Genomic DNA, 15,331 nt, shown 5'->3' with positions numbered 1-15,331 from the left:
AGAGTGGGCTCCAATGAACCTGAAGGCACCTGATTGATTGGACGTACCTGACAGATCAAGTTATCTTGGTATCAGCCACAGTGGGGTCCACACAAAAGGTCCGAATTTCTATTTCTTCTAAAACAATTGATTCATGGGCATGTGTAGGCATCCCTGGAGTCTTAGAAACATTTGGGAAGGGGAACTTGCTAGTAAATGGGGTGAAATTTTAAAGCCACTGAAATTTGGTCGTAAATACAAATGCAATTTCATTTTATCCACAAGCTTGTGAAGCACAGGGGACATTTGGTAACAAAAATAGCAAAGTACAAAAGATAAATTTCAAAGGAAAAGCTTACAGCTTGTCCTCTGCAGGACAGACTGTCTATGATGCTCTTTCATCACAGTTAGTTAAATGAGGGTTCTGGCAGTGCAATGACTCAGAGATAACAAAATAAAGTTGTAACATCAATATCCTCAAATGTTTGGGGATATATTTGAGAACATAAATATTAAATGTTGAAAAAGGGATTCAACCTGCCCTTCAAGTCTAGCCAGCTGGCTTTCCTCCATCGTGCAGTGTCCTCTAAGATTATTCAAGTGAAAAAACAAAACTCTCAAAGAGCAACGGGCTGTAGTACTTTGTAAAGTGGTGGTGAATTAGTGGTTTTGTTGTTGTTGCTGTTTTATTTTATTTTTATAAACCAAAAATGTAATTGCTCTAACTCCACAGGGAAAGATACCTCATTTGAGGGCTGCTATTACAGCATAAGGGGGCTCTGAGCACGTCTAACCAAATAAAACCTTCTTGCATCTATCCAACGTTGCCAATGACAGATAAATTTCAGCAACTCATTTCTTGAAAGGAAGGCCTTGTTAACAGTCAAGGTCTATTGGCTAATAAGCATTAAAGTAACTTTGCTTATTACCCTTCCCCATATGGTGGTTATGTAGAGCCATTTAGAATAATGAACAATGTGAAGAATAAGTGAAGAGCATGACATACAAACTTCATTACCCAGACTGCCATAAAAGAGAAAAGAAAAAAGGAGAAAACAGTAAAGAAGGAGGTGAGACAGCTCATAGATTTGACCTGAGTCCTGACAATAAGAGCCATGCTAAATATCTAAATTCCTTTCTGAAGTACGGAACTTTCTACTCTTTCTTGCAAGTGCACCACTCGAAATTATGTTAAATGACAGCCACTTAGGGGAATCTCTGAATCCTGCTTGGCTGTGCATTATTGATAGAAGTACGATGTCATCTTAACTTAATACACTAAAATGAAAATCCCATCAGGAAGTAAAAGGATGATAGAGAGAAGCAAATATTCCCCTAGAAAGTATGATTAACACCTCTGACTATTTTTCTTAAGTTCAAAGAGCTATTATTAGAAAATTGTAGCACTGTGCAGTTAAGTGTGGCAGATGGCACATAGGAGTGAGTGGTGTGCAATTTACAGTAAACAAATTCTTTATCTTTGACGGGTCATGGGGAGAACTAAAACGGTCTCCAATTCAATCAGGGAATATGCTAGAAAACACTGACATGCAGATTCACTAATTATAGTGAAATGTGTTAAAAAGCTACAATTATCCCAATGGATAGAACCTTTTCCCATGAAGATTTAAAAAAAAAAACAAAAAAAACAGGCATCATGGAATGACAGCAGGATGCCATTTGTAAATGTGCCCCAGATTGGTTGACACCTGTTCAGAAAAGAAATTCAAGTCTTCAGGGCCTTCCACTTGGTCTCCTCTCGAGGTAGGTACACTTTTTGATAGTATGTGTGAGTGGGATTTCATCAGTTGCTTTTGTATCAAATATAAGAGGAAAAATTGTAGCTGACATTCTTTTTGCCTTAAAAAGCAAAGGATCATAAGTCAATAGGGAGTGATTCCTATAATCATTAGTTCAGTTATCACTAAAATAATTTTTGAAATACTCCAGAGTTTGGTTTCTACCACTACAAAAAGGGGAAAGGGAAATAACACAAATATTATAAAAGGTATTATTTAATAAAATAGTCATTTGATCACATAGTGAACTGTGACCATGAAAATTTACCAGATTGTGGAATAAAGGTACAAGAATGTACAATCACATAATATATAAGAACCACCCAAATGATCTAGAATGTGTTCTACATCATAGCACTCCATGGATTTTACTAGTGGTTAGGGGCATATGAACCTTCACAGAGGCATGATAGGATGCTCTTAAATACCATGTGGGACTTTGATCCAAAGGGGTGAGATCACTGCACTGGAGGAAGAGTGGGCAATCCCTTTAATTTGATGATAGATACTGGGGCGAATAAAAGAACACCCAGGATTTCAGGAGAGTGTCTTCTAAAATATCCTGCAGACATCTGGAGGCCTGGGAAATTTTGCTGCATTTCTGCCATTTTGTGTGTGTTATTACCTGTAACATAACCATTACCTAAAGAAGCTCAGGCTAGAATTTTGATTGTCAACTGCTGTCTGGTGTACCAACTGTACTGTGAATGGCCTAAACATCCCTGAGTAGGCCAGGCAAATTCTGGAGCACAAGGCCACAGATGCTGCCCTGTAATGGTGGGATCCACAGTTTTAAAAATAAGAGATTGATTTCTCATTCTAACTAGGAAGAGGAGATTCCCTGCTCCTCTACAAAATGACCACATGTCATCTAAAAGATTCATCTATAAGGAGTAACTGGGAATTGTTTGAGCCCACTCAATGTTTATCATGTCACTGACCATATTTTCTCCTAAAAGGGATTCATGACTTTATGCTGGGGACTGTAGTATAGGCCAATGTTTCTGGACGTGGGGCAGATAGATGTAAAGAGACTGCCACCAAGGGGGCCTTAGGGTCATGTTTTTAAAAGATTCCTATTACATAAGAAGTGGTAGAAGAAAAAAAATTGAACTCTAAATCATTGGATGCGTAATTCACAAGAACAAGAGAATTTGATTTGGGACTTTGTTTTGGAATTTAACTTAAGAATTCTGGAATTTAATTTCTTTGTGTTTTTAATCTTTGAACTTTAGTTTTTCCCAGGCAATTTGATAATAGTGTAGCACAGATATTCAAATTTAGGGCTCCTCTGTATTGGTGGCATTGTGTTATTGGAATACCTTTATGTTGTTGTATAATCTCATTACATATCTGGTGAGCTCTAGTAGACCCTGTGTCTAGATATGATGTGGGAGGAAAAACAGAATAAGGTGATCTCTAAGCAGTGGGTAGAGCAAGGTCCTGAAATTAATTTAAATAATGTACCATTCTCATTCATATTTAGAGCCTTCTGGACCAAAGTCTACACTGCTCACCAGAGGTTTCAGGAAGCTGCATGACTTGGAAATAAGAGAATGGCTTCATAAAGGTCAGGATACTCTCTGGATAAGAGGTGCTCTCTGGGGCCCACAGTCACATCCCTGGGCAATCATAGCTTAACTGCTAAGCCAAATGGCTTAAAAGAGCAAAAAGTTGGAAATGTTATGGGGACTATCTATCCCTCACTCTTAGGATTCCCTAGGGAGAGATTTCAAGTAGAGTAAGGCTTCTAGACCTTTGCACTACCACTTTCTCACTGCTCACCTACTATCTAGTGGGGAGAAGTTGGCAGATCAGGTTTCCAAATCAAATGGAGTCTCATATTATGTCTCTTAAACATTGAGGATTAGTCTCTTTCTTCTCTGGCCATCCAGATCGGTGAGTGGGTGGCAGTGCTATTGGGTAGGTCTCCATCTGGGAAGCACTAGCAACCTCATTTATTCCTTTCATTTAAGCCACATTCTTCAAGCTAGCAGTAAAAGTAGTGATGTTGGCTGACTTAAGTAACTATCTCCAATAGTTCTGCACTAAGGCAAAGAATAAGGGTGTTGCTTATGAGCCTGCTCAGATTCCTTTTTTTTTTTTTTTTTAAGATTTTATTCACTTATTTGACAGAGAGAGACACAGTGAGAGAGAGAACACAAGCAGGGGGAGTGGGAGAGGGAGAAGCAGGCTTCCCACTGAGCAGGGAGCCCAATGCGGGGCTCAATCCCAGGACCCCGGGATCATGACCTGAGCCGAAGGCAGACGCTTAATGACTGAGCCACCCAGGTGCCCCGAGCCTACTCAGATTCCTAAACATCCAAATTGTCTTAAGTTTTCAAATTATTTTCAATATCAAAATGGGAGCATTCACTCCTACGTATTTGCTCTGGGAATATCCTCTGGTTTCTAATTACTTAGAACTTTATCTTTTCAGAAAAAAGATGAAGGTCAAATAAACATACTTTTATAGATTTTATAAATCCCTTCATGTTATATTTTTGGCATAAAACAAAGTCACAAACTTCATGGGTACTGCATTCATATTGGGAAGAAAGATTTCATATATATAAAATTTTTTTACATTAACTTTTAAAAAATTTTTTAATCTTCAGAAGCCCTCATCCTAGGCTACTGGATAGTCAGAAAACCCAAGCTTATTAGGCAGACACTACCTTTCTTTTGGACTATAGTAACCCCACCCCACCCCACTCTATATGTGGGGGGGAATTCCCTACTCCATGAATCTTGATGAGAGGCAGTGACTATTGCCCATTCTGAGACCTGAAAGCTTTTTTCCCCAGCTTTCCTTGTCGCTAGGTCACATGACCCAGATTCTGCCAATAAAACGCACACACAGTAGACACTGGCTTAGAAGCTGGGATGCAAAGAAGCAGGCTGTATGAAGAATCCATTCTGCCAATATTGGCTGTAAACACAGTAGTTGAATCCATTTCCCAGAGGCGTCAGCAGTGAAAGTGGTTCTAGCATTATCTCTAATGTCCAGCATTGATCAAGGAGGCAATTCTTTTTTTTTTTATTGTTATGTTAATCCCCATACATTACATCATTAGTTTTAGATATAGTGTTCCATGATTTATTGTTTGTGCATAACACCCAGTGCTCCATGCAGAACGTGCCCTCCTCAATACCCATCACCAGGCTAACCCATCCTCCCACCCCCCTCCCCTCTAGAACCCTCAGTTTGTTTTTCAGAGTAAGGAGGCAATTCTTGTGCAAACACTCATTCTCAGCAGTGCTGTCTTGATGGGCCAGTTCTGCAGAATGATTTGGACTTTGTCTCTGACTCTGTACCCTCCAAGTCTAGTTTTCTAGCAGTCACAGAGATTGTTAACCATCTAATAGCCTTAATAAATCTGATTTTCTACTTAAATTAGCCAGAGCTGGTTCTATCACTTGAAAGTAAGAATCCTGATGGATAACCCTGTCCAGTTAACACTATCTGAGTTACTGTTAGTAGGAACCATCTCCTATTAGTTTAAAACTCTCTGTTTCAGGGTTAAGTCCTAAGTTTTGCAGAGTTCTGTCCACTTTTCTTTTTCTTCCACAAAAAGTACCTAGGTCTGCATAGTTTAATAGAGCAGAACTGTCACAAGTGGCTATTGAGCACTTGAATGCGGCTTTACTGGGTTTCAAGGACTTGATACAAAAAAACAAAACAAAACAACAAAAACCGAAGAATATCTCCTTAAAAATGTTTCATATTAATTACATGTTAAAATGGTATTTGGGGGGCTCCTGGGTGGCTCAGTAGGTTAAGCGTCTGCCTTCAGCTCAGGTCATGATCTCAGAGTCCTGGGATCAAGTCCCTTGTTGGGCTCCCTGCTCAGCAGGGAGTCTCCTTCTCCCTTTGCCCCTCTCCCCTCTCTCATAAATAAATAAAATCTTTAAAAAATAAATAAAATAGTATTTTTGAAATATTAAATAAAATATATTATTAAAATTAATTTACCCCATTTATTTTTACTTTTTTAAATACAGCTACTAAAAATTTAAAATTACATTTGTAGCTCACATTATATTTCTAGTGGACATGGAGGAGCAAATGGTCGTACATTTATATATTATATCATTATTCTATTAGCAATTATTCAAATACTTAGTATTTAAAAATAATAAAATCCTTATTTTCCACAATACAATTTTATAACCAGGTCATTTTTATTGCAAAGGGAAGGTAAAGGAGCTAATGTAATAAAACTGCCCAGGTGCCTGGCACAGTGCTATGAATTTGTATACATTATTTCATTTAATCTCATTATCATGCTATGAAGAAGATATTAGAATCCTCACTTTATAAATGAGGATATATACTAAGAAGTTAGGTAGTTTTCCCAAGTATATGTATCTATTATGTGGAAAAGCAAGGTTTGGAACACAGATCAGTCTGGCTTCCAAGAACTATTTTCCCATTGTACTGTTGTGGGTGACACTCCCTCTCATCCTCACCCCATTACCCACTCAGAGGAAAGATTCCAAAATAAACCTATAACCCACAGATCAACAGAAACTCTTTGTTTTAGCCCACGCATCATATTCCTCTATATTTCTATTTCAGAAAATTATAGTATCTCTCCTAAGTTATATTATGACTTACTGTTTCAGATTGTCAAATTCTATAACTAATGGGGACTTAAACTTATTGGAATGAGGCGTTCTTACTTAATACAATTTCTGAACCAAAAGCAATTTTCCACTTCTTCTATCTTTGAGGTCTAAGTATTCAGGTCTCCTTGAACTTAGATCTATTTTAAAACACAGCTATTTTTTAACTATTATTTCAATCAACTCGCTTTCTGGCCCATTTAAACCCTTTGAGCCAGTGTGGACAATGACTATATATTCTGTACGTATGTACAGGTGGTCAAATAATTTACTATGTGCAAGAAGTTGTCTAGGAAATATATGTTTAAGTTATGGAAAATTGAAATTTTCTGAGATAATTTGATAGTTTATGGGGACACCTGGAAAGATTATTTTTTTTATTAGTAGGTATCAAAATACCCGGAGAATTTGAAACTATACACAAAGGTTCAGGAAAAAAATTGATACCATTATTTATAGGTTCAAAATAAATACCAGTAAGTTCATTAATTTAGACCATGTGACAGATTTTTTTCCAAAATCCGGTACTTTTTAACCTCTGAACTTTTATCAGTTGTACACTAATCTGTCCCACATACATACACATTCATCCTAAACAAACTAAACTTGCTGTTTTGTATTCTGCAGTGGCCATAGAAGCAATAATGAGCCTGTGGAACCAAGGGCTCTATTGAAATGTTCCATTAACAAAAATCTGCACAACTTGTAAGTGCCATAATCCACATATTTCAGAGCCTAACTGATATGCTTCTGTATTCGTAGGGGACTGGAATCCGAGAAAGGTAGAAAAGGTGTCACAGCCTGTCTTTTGGTAATAAAATTCACATACTGAACTCACCTAAGTAGCTTCATTTGGATACTTAAAAAAATTTAGATAATATTTAAAGGGTCCTAAGATATGCCCAAAGGAGAGACATAAAGGAATATATGTATGGTTCTGTCCTAAAGACAAACACAGAATAATAGTGAAGTTAAAATTAACAGACTCTCTGACTTTAAATGCAGGAATGATTGCTATAAACCGAAATGATCTGAGGAGGTTATCAGGCCTTAGATGGGGACAGGCATTGGGGGATGGAAGCAAAGAGAACCTCAGAAGTAAAAATACAGAGGCAGCAAAGAGAATTGCATTTTCTAAGACAGCGAAAAGATAAAGTTGGTTGCAGTAGAATGTGGAGGAAATGAAAGGGAAATCAGATAGAACATCTTTGCTTTAGTTCATGCTGTGAAATATCTTGAATGTCAGGTTAAAGATTTTGGATATTATCCTATATGCTACTGGGTAATATTAAACAATTTTATGCAAAATGATGAGAACATATTGATTGGATAAGATTTTGAATGAATGAGATCAAAATGAGGAAAGGGGGAGGTGATGCATATGATAAAGCAAGCACGGACAAAACCGTGGCTCTAGGTGAGGAATAAGGATAAGAGTTAAATCCAAATTGAAGCTAAGGTACCAAGCCTAGAAGTTTAGGAGAGGCACTTAAGTATGGACAAAAACAGAGATAATATGGATATTGCAAGGGGACACTAAGTTGGAAGAATAAGATACAAAATTCTGTCGATTCTGAGTTGACAACTCTATTAACAAGACATTTAAGCCACTCAAGACTGTGGACAGGCTTCTGGGGTGTGAGTTTTTTATTTGCTAACTTTACCAAATTTATTAAGTGCACTAGAGCGAAATGAATAGTCAGAATCACTGAGGAATTGCTTATTATTTATTAGAATTACCTACCAGTGATGAATGTGATTATTTGAGAATAACATGAAGTGATAATTTGAGAATAACCACAAGTAATTGGGCAAATGAGCACACACATGCAGAAGCAAAGAGACTACTAAAGGCATTTATCCTTGGAAGACATAAAACACCTAAACTAGTAGTTGTTTCGGGGCACCTGGGTGGCTCCGTCGTTAAGCGTCTGCCTTCTGCTCAGGTCATGATCCCAGGGTCCTGGGATCGAGCCCCACATCGGGCTCCCTGCTCAGCAGGAAGCCTGCTTCTCCCTCTCCCACTCCCCCTGCTTGTATTCCCTCTCTCGCTGTCTCTCTCGCTGTCAAATAAATAAATAAATAAAATCTTAAAAAAAAAAAAAAAAAAACTAGTAGTTGTTCCACTATTTTGTTTTCATTCATTGGGATGTATCCTTTGATTTGACATGATAAAATTTCTCACAACAGATACAGTTCACCTTTTTAAAATTGTAATCAGCAGTTCTCCAAAACTCCATTTTTTAAAAAAGATTTTATTTAATTTATTTGAGAGAGAAAGAGAGAGCACTAGCCAAGTAAGGGGCAGAGGGAGAAGCAGACTCCCCAGTGAGCAAGGAGCCCAATGCGGGGCTCAATCCCAGCACCCTGGGATCATGACCTGAGCCAAAGGCAGATGCTTAACCAATGAAGGCACCCAGGTGCCCCCAAAACCATTCTTATTCCATATAACTTTTTTTTAAAGATTTTATTTATTTATTTGGCAAAGAGAGACACAGCAAGAGAGGGAACACAAGCAGGGGGAGTGGGAGAGGGAGAAGCAGGCTTTCCGGGGAGCAAGGAGCCTGATGTGGGGCTCGATCCCAGGACCCTAGGATCATGACCTGAGCTGAAGGCAGATGCTTAACTGACTGAGCCACCCAGGCACTCCCATATGACTTATACCATGCACCCAAACATAGGAAGTGAGAGTACTCATAGTACTGAGTGGTGAATTTGTTTATTCCTTTAATATACTTTATATTTTTAACTAAGATTATTGTTGAGTTTTCTCTAAATTATTTCAACCACATGATTTTATAAGAAGCATATGGGGACTTGTTTGGGGGAGGATGCATTTGGGAAGATTGGCTTTTGTTTGATCACATACTCAATAGTAATCATTTATAACAGATTGGGGTTCTATTTATCTATCTGCTGTTTGTTATCTGAAATTACCTCCAAGGTCACTATTCTAAATCAAACAAGTTTGGAAATAATAGAGATTTGAGAATTTTAAGAGCATTATAACAAGTAATACTTGATGATTCTTTATGGTACATTGTAACAGTCAAAAAAAATTACTTACATTTTGTCTCTTCCCAGCCCACCTCTACATCACAACTATAACAGAGACACGATGAACTTTATTCTATCTTGATTCACTTGGAAAAATAAAAGTACATAAAAAAGTTCTAAGATAAATGGACTACTATTATTGGAGCCACAGCTATTAATATTATTTATAATTGCTACTCCCTTTTAAAAGGAGCCCCTTGCCAAAGGAATCATAAAAGCTACAGATTTTCACTTCTGCAGAGATGGATTTGTGGATATTAATGTCTCCTTTTGTCACATCTTTTTATTTTATTCAGTAAAGTCGAGAGAAAAGCTAAACTAGGCAGAACAAATAGAAGTTCTTTGACTTGTATGACAGAAAATTCCCTCAGGTGGAAGCTTCAAACAGCTATAATAAATCTTGATTTAGAGAAGTATAATATTTCATGATAGAAGATATTTCATTTCCCTAAACTGCTGTATTGCACATGCCTATAAGAGAAGAGCAAGAAACATGAGATTTTTATTGACTGATAAAAGCAGGACTGATAGTTACTTAGGATCTGGGAAAAAAAGAAAAAAAGCAGTAAGCTAATTTGTGAAATTAAGATAAGGCTATAAATTGTAGGACGGTATCAGTACCTATTTCATAGGGACAATATGTGTAAGGTCCTTATCACAATCAGTAGGTAGTCCATCAAATACCTACTATCACCACCACCAGTTTTTCTTTTTTTTTGTTTAAGATTTTATTTTTAAGTAATTTCTATACCCAACATGGGGCTCGAACTCACAACCCCAAGATCAAGAGTCACGTGCTCCACTGACTGAGCCAGCTGGGCGCCCCACTAGTGTTACTTCTATTACTACTAGTATACCTTAAGTACTTTTATTACTACTAGTATAACACAATATATTAATTAAAAGTATTTATATTACATTTAAATGACTTTCATTATATCAGAGGTTACTATCAATTAGAAATCACACTTTTGGGGGGCACCTGGGTGGCTCAGTCAGTTAAGGATCCAATCTTGATTTCAGCTCAGGTAGTGATCTCAGGGTTGTGATCTCAGGGTTGTGAGACTGAGCCCCACCTTGGGCTCCACACCATGCAGCACAGAGCCTGCTTGGGATTCTCTCTCTCCCTCTCTCTTCCCCCACTCTCTCTCTTAAAAAATAAAATAAAATAAAATAAAAAACTTTAATTAAAAAATCACATTTTTTTTCTATTCCTTTTCACACTTGAATGTAATTTAATATAAATCAGGATTAGTAGTATAGTCATGATAACCCTGTTTGATAATTTAATAGACAAAGCTCAATTTGAGCCAAGTCCCCACTCTAAACATTCCATTCTAGTTTATTTAAACAAAATATTTAACCCCAGAAAGAGTTCTCAGATTATTTTGTGAAGATACGCTGGAGGCCATCATCAGGCTACACCCTGATGTAAGTGGGGTTTTGGAAATGAGCTTCGGGAAGTCACAGAGGGGCTAGTCTGGAGGGGAAAGGCATATTGGCAGAAAGAATAGTTAGAAGGTTGTTGGAGTTATTCAAGAATAAAATGAGAAAGAATGTGTCTGTTTTTGCAAATAATATGAAATGAAATAAAAAATAGAGTAATATCCCGTTTAAGTAGAAATTAACTTTTGGCAGGTCTTAGTCATTCGAAACAAAGCTATGAACCTGTGCTGGAACAAAAAAAAATGACCACAAGCACATGCATTAAAAAATGACCCTCAGCCCTATTCAGAGCCTATTTTTACTTTGCATATAAATCCTGCAATCCATCCCAGGTTGCAAAGAAAGTGTTTTCAAAATGAAGGAGAATTTAAAAATATATAAAAGGAGAAAAACTATCATAGCAATGCCTCTAGGGAACATTTCCATCTAACATCATCATCAAGAGGAGTTTGGTTATATTTATAACTCAACAAGAGAGCGTTTTCTCCAGAATTCTTGAGAGTTACAGATGGTCAATAGCAAAGTGAGGCTGATTCTCAAGAGGATAGCAGGATAGCAGTGGGGAGAGAAAATGGCCAAGTTTCCTAACGGGCTGCCAGAAATAGGGAGGGCAGACTTGGGAGGAGGCAGGGGAAGCACAGAGGGCATGAGAATTGAAGGAATGCCGTGGAACCCCATTTGGACACTGCAACCTACACACTGCTACAACCAGAACCAAGGTTCAGAACAATGTCCACCTAAATTTCTAAAAGACAGAGATGATTTTGATGGCATCAACTTTCTGATTAATGAGAAAAGCCCAAGTTTTATTTATGCATTACTGTTTAAAATTTCTGGGGCGCCTGGGTGGCTCAGTCATTAAGCGACTGCCTTCGGCTCAGGTCATGATCCCAGAGTCCTGGGATTGAGCCCCGCATCGGGCTCCCTGCTCAGTGGGAAGCCTGCTTCTCCTTCTCCCACTCCCCCTGCTTGTGTTCCCTCTCTCGCTGTGTCTCTCTGTCAAATAAATAAATAAAATCTTTAAAATAAAATAAAATAAAATAAAATTTCTGTCACCTGAGACAGAATAGTTTAACAGTTCTAAGAAGTGACTTTGGAGTCAGGCAGATCTGAGTTTAAATCCCTATTTCACCCGGGTTGTATTACTTTGGACAAGATATTTAACATCTCAGTCTTTCTTCATAATAGTAATGACAATACCTACTTCACTGGACTGTTCTAAAGATGAAATAATATATCTCAAGTTGTATTAGTTATTGATTACTGCATAGCAAATTACCCCAAAACTTAGTGGCTGAAAATTTATCATATTATAGTCACTTACCTCAGTCCACATTCAGATGAAGGGATTACACAAGGCATGAATTCCAGGAGGTGGGATCATTGGAGGTCATCTTGGAGGCTGCCTGCCACAACTGTGTTTCGCAAAGTGCTAGCATATAATGAAAGCTCATTATGTGCTAGCTCCTAGGATTATTATCTTCTGGAAAATTTACAAAACAGCTATTTATTGTTAGCAGATAAATGATGTAGTACTTATGCTCAAGCTTCAAATAATGCCCTAAAGAGCAAATAAAATGGATATACCCAAGTATGAAACTCACATCAAAATATTAAGCCAGCAAGTTATATCTGAATACACAATATTATAAAACATTTGTATCAGGAAAGAGGGGAGACAGTCAGAAGCAGAAGGTTATGAGGAGGGTTAGCATCTTCTATCCACTCTGAAGACTTGAAAAAAGTGGCCTGCTCTCACCATGACCATTAGATTCTGCAGCTGAAGACACCTGAATTAAGAAATGTCCTACTATCTCTCAAATGGTGATGCGAGGCAAAGAAAAATTCGTATCCATTACCTCAGGAATTTGGCAGATGGCTAGGCAATGATTTTTGTAAATCAGATTTCCTTCAAATTAAGTGAATACAAACTGTAGGAGAAAATGAAAGAGGAATTCAAAGAATTTGATAGGCTAAATCCTGAACTAAAATAGCTGTCTCTCTAATCTTTGCCAAGAAAATATTAGAGATGTCAAAAACGGGTCACTACCACTGTTATAAACATGAACAGCCCTCAGAAGAGCCCAATCTTGGCTACTGTAGACACCCTAAAACTGACAAGCTCAAATCCATTACATTCTTAAATGTGTCTTCGTCTGCAACCCACCCACCAGCAAAATGTCCTAAGACAGCTGCTAATTTAAAGGCAGGATTAATTATAAGTGACTTAGTGACAGATGCTCTGCGTTTGGACGCCAACTGAAAAGTCTCTGTGTTCCGGGCACAATGCTGGTGTTCTACTCTAAAGATTTTGCTACGGCCATGCAGTGCTACTTGGCGGGTGGCTTGCTTGCAACCTGTTTGGGTAGACCACTGTGACTTGGCCTACTTTTCTGATTTCCCCAGCTTGCTGTCCCTTTGCTGGTCCTTTTCTTCTTTCCCTGTGGCTAAAGCACAGTCTTACCTGTCACAGTCCATCAAGGTATACAAGAGAAAGGGGATCCACACCAGATAAATTTACCTGCCCTTCCTTCCCCTATCAGCCAGACAAGGTACTTCAGACAGAAAGCAGTGACCCTGCAAAGGGTCACTTCCTCTTTGGGACTAGTCACTGCCTCAGTTAACTCACAACTACAGTGTCAGTCAATATTCCCACTTCCCCAGAAAACATCTGATTCTTCGTGCCAGAGAAGAAACCTAGAATATTTTAATATTTATTTTAAAAGTAATACATTTGAATCTTAGAAAAGTTAGAACCGCAGAACATTTTTAAGAAGAAAATAAATAATTGGATTACATTTTCTAGTCTATTAGATGAATTATTTTAAAGAGTTCTCCATGTCTTGTTTTTGGCAGAAGTCCTTGTTATACATCAGACGTAGAGGAAAAGGATGTTCTTGCCTTAATTTTATACCTTATACGCCTGGGGTAAGTGTTGGCCAATGATATTTTTTATACTTTTTATTTTGACTAAGACATTCTTGAATTCAATTCAGCATATTTTGAACACTGAATTTTAATGTCATACAAGATAAGATAACCGATGTTATTAATTCTTTTTCTTTATAAAATTAAGCTTTACTTACTGATGCTTGGAGAAAACTATGGTGCTTGGGAAACCCTGCTTTCCTTTTTGTCTACTTAAGTCATATTTTTTTTTTATATTTTATTTATTTATTTGACAGAGAGAGAGAGAGAGAGAGAGCACAAGCAGGGGAAGTGGCAGGCAGAGGGAGAAGCAGGCTTCCCGCTGAGCAGGGCGCCCGATGCGGGGCTCAATCCCAGGACCCCGGGATCACGACCCGAGATGAAGGCAGCCGCTTCACTGACTGAGCCACCCAGGTGCCCCAGTCAAGCCTTTCTAAAAAAAAAATATGACTTAAGTAGTCATATATTTTTTTAGAAAGGCTTGACTTTATAAATGTTACTCCTATCACATGTTTTGTCCACCAAACTTCTAGGAACTTAACAATTCTCTTTCATAGATCCTACCCTTCAGACTGCCATATTTTTTTTTTAAGTAAGCCCTATGCCCAACGTGGGGCTTGAGTTCAACAGAGTTCATAACCCCAAGATCAAGAGTCACATGCTCTACAAACTGAGGCAACCAGGCGTCCCTAGACTGCTGTATTAACTTTGTGTAATCATTACATTCGACAACCATGACTTGCAAAATATAAAAAAAAAGGAAAGTTATTTCTGTGTCTTATTATCTCTTAAAGTACACTCTATGGACTAGATAATTCCTGGTACCTGGGTGAAAATTAAGGCAAGCCCCTTGATGTTGTCTGGTACGTCTTAGGTAATAAAAAGTTCTATGGTCAAGTCTCAAAATGCTGTTGCAGTAATTAGATGATTTATTCCTATATAATGGTCAAAATTCAACCCTGTTTTAAAGTTAGAACAAATACCTCCTTTGAAACTTGTGCATCAAGTTTTTGTACCTCCCTTTGAAATATAGTGTCAATCTTCTCAGGGCTTCAACCAAAACTTCTGTGACAATGTCCTTTTCTTATGTATCCCTTTCTCCTTATGTTCATAACTTTTAGAAGTTATACTAGAATTCCCCAAATAGTAGCTGTTAATATATTTTAGAGCACCTGCTCTCTATGTCAAATTAAAATAAAGCAACTCTGATATGTCAATGGATTTATTCTGTTTACCTTTCAGGGAAAAAAAAAATGCCTTATTTTTGTTTTATCTTCTCTACTTATCATAAGCATCATATGCTTTCTCCAAACTGTAACAACAAAAGGCCTAAATTTCATCTGCAGGGTCTTCACTGAATCCCAGAGAAGACAATTTTATTCTAGTGAAACCTCACCAACTTTTTTTTCTTTTTAGAATATTAGAGCTATCCCTGCCTACTTTTCTCCTTAGTGTTTCTGGTCTACTACTCTGTAAATTACCTCATTCTGGTA

This window comes from Halichoerus grypus, chromosome 12 (assembly GCF_964656455.1).
Source record: "Halichoerus grypus chromosome 12, mHalGry1.hap1.1, whole genome shotgun sequence".
NCBI classification, from domain to species: domain Eukaryota; kingdom Metazoa; phylum Chordata; class Mammalia; order Carnivora; family Phocidae; genus Halichoerus; species Halichoerus grypus.
This window is presented reverse-complemented; position numbering follows the sequence as displayed.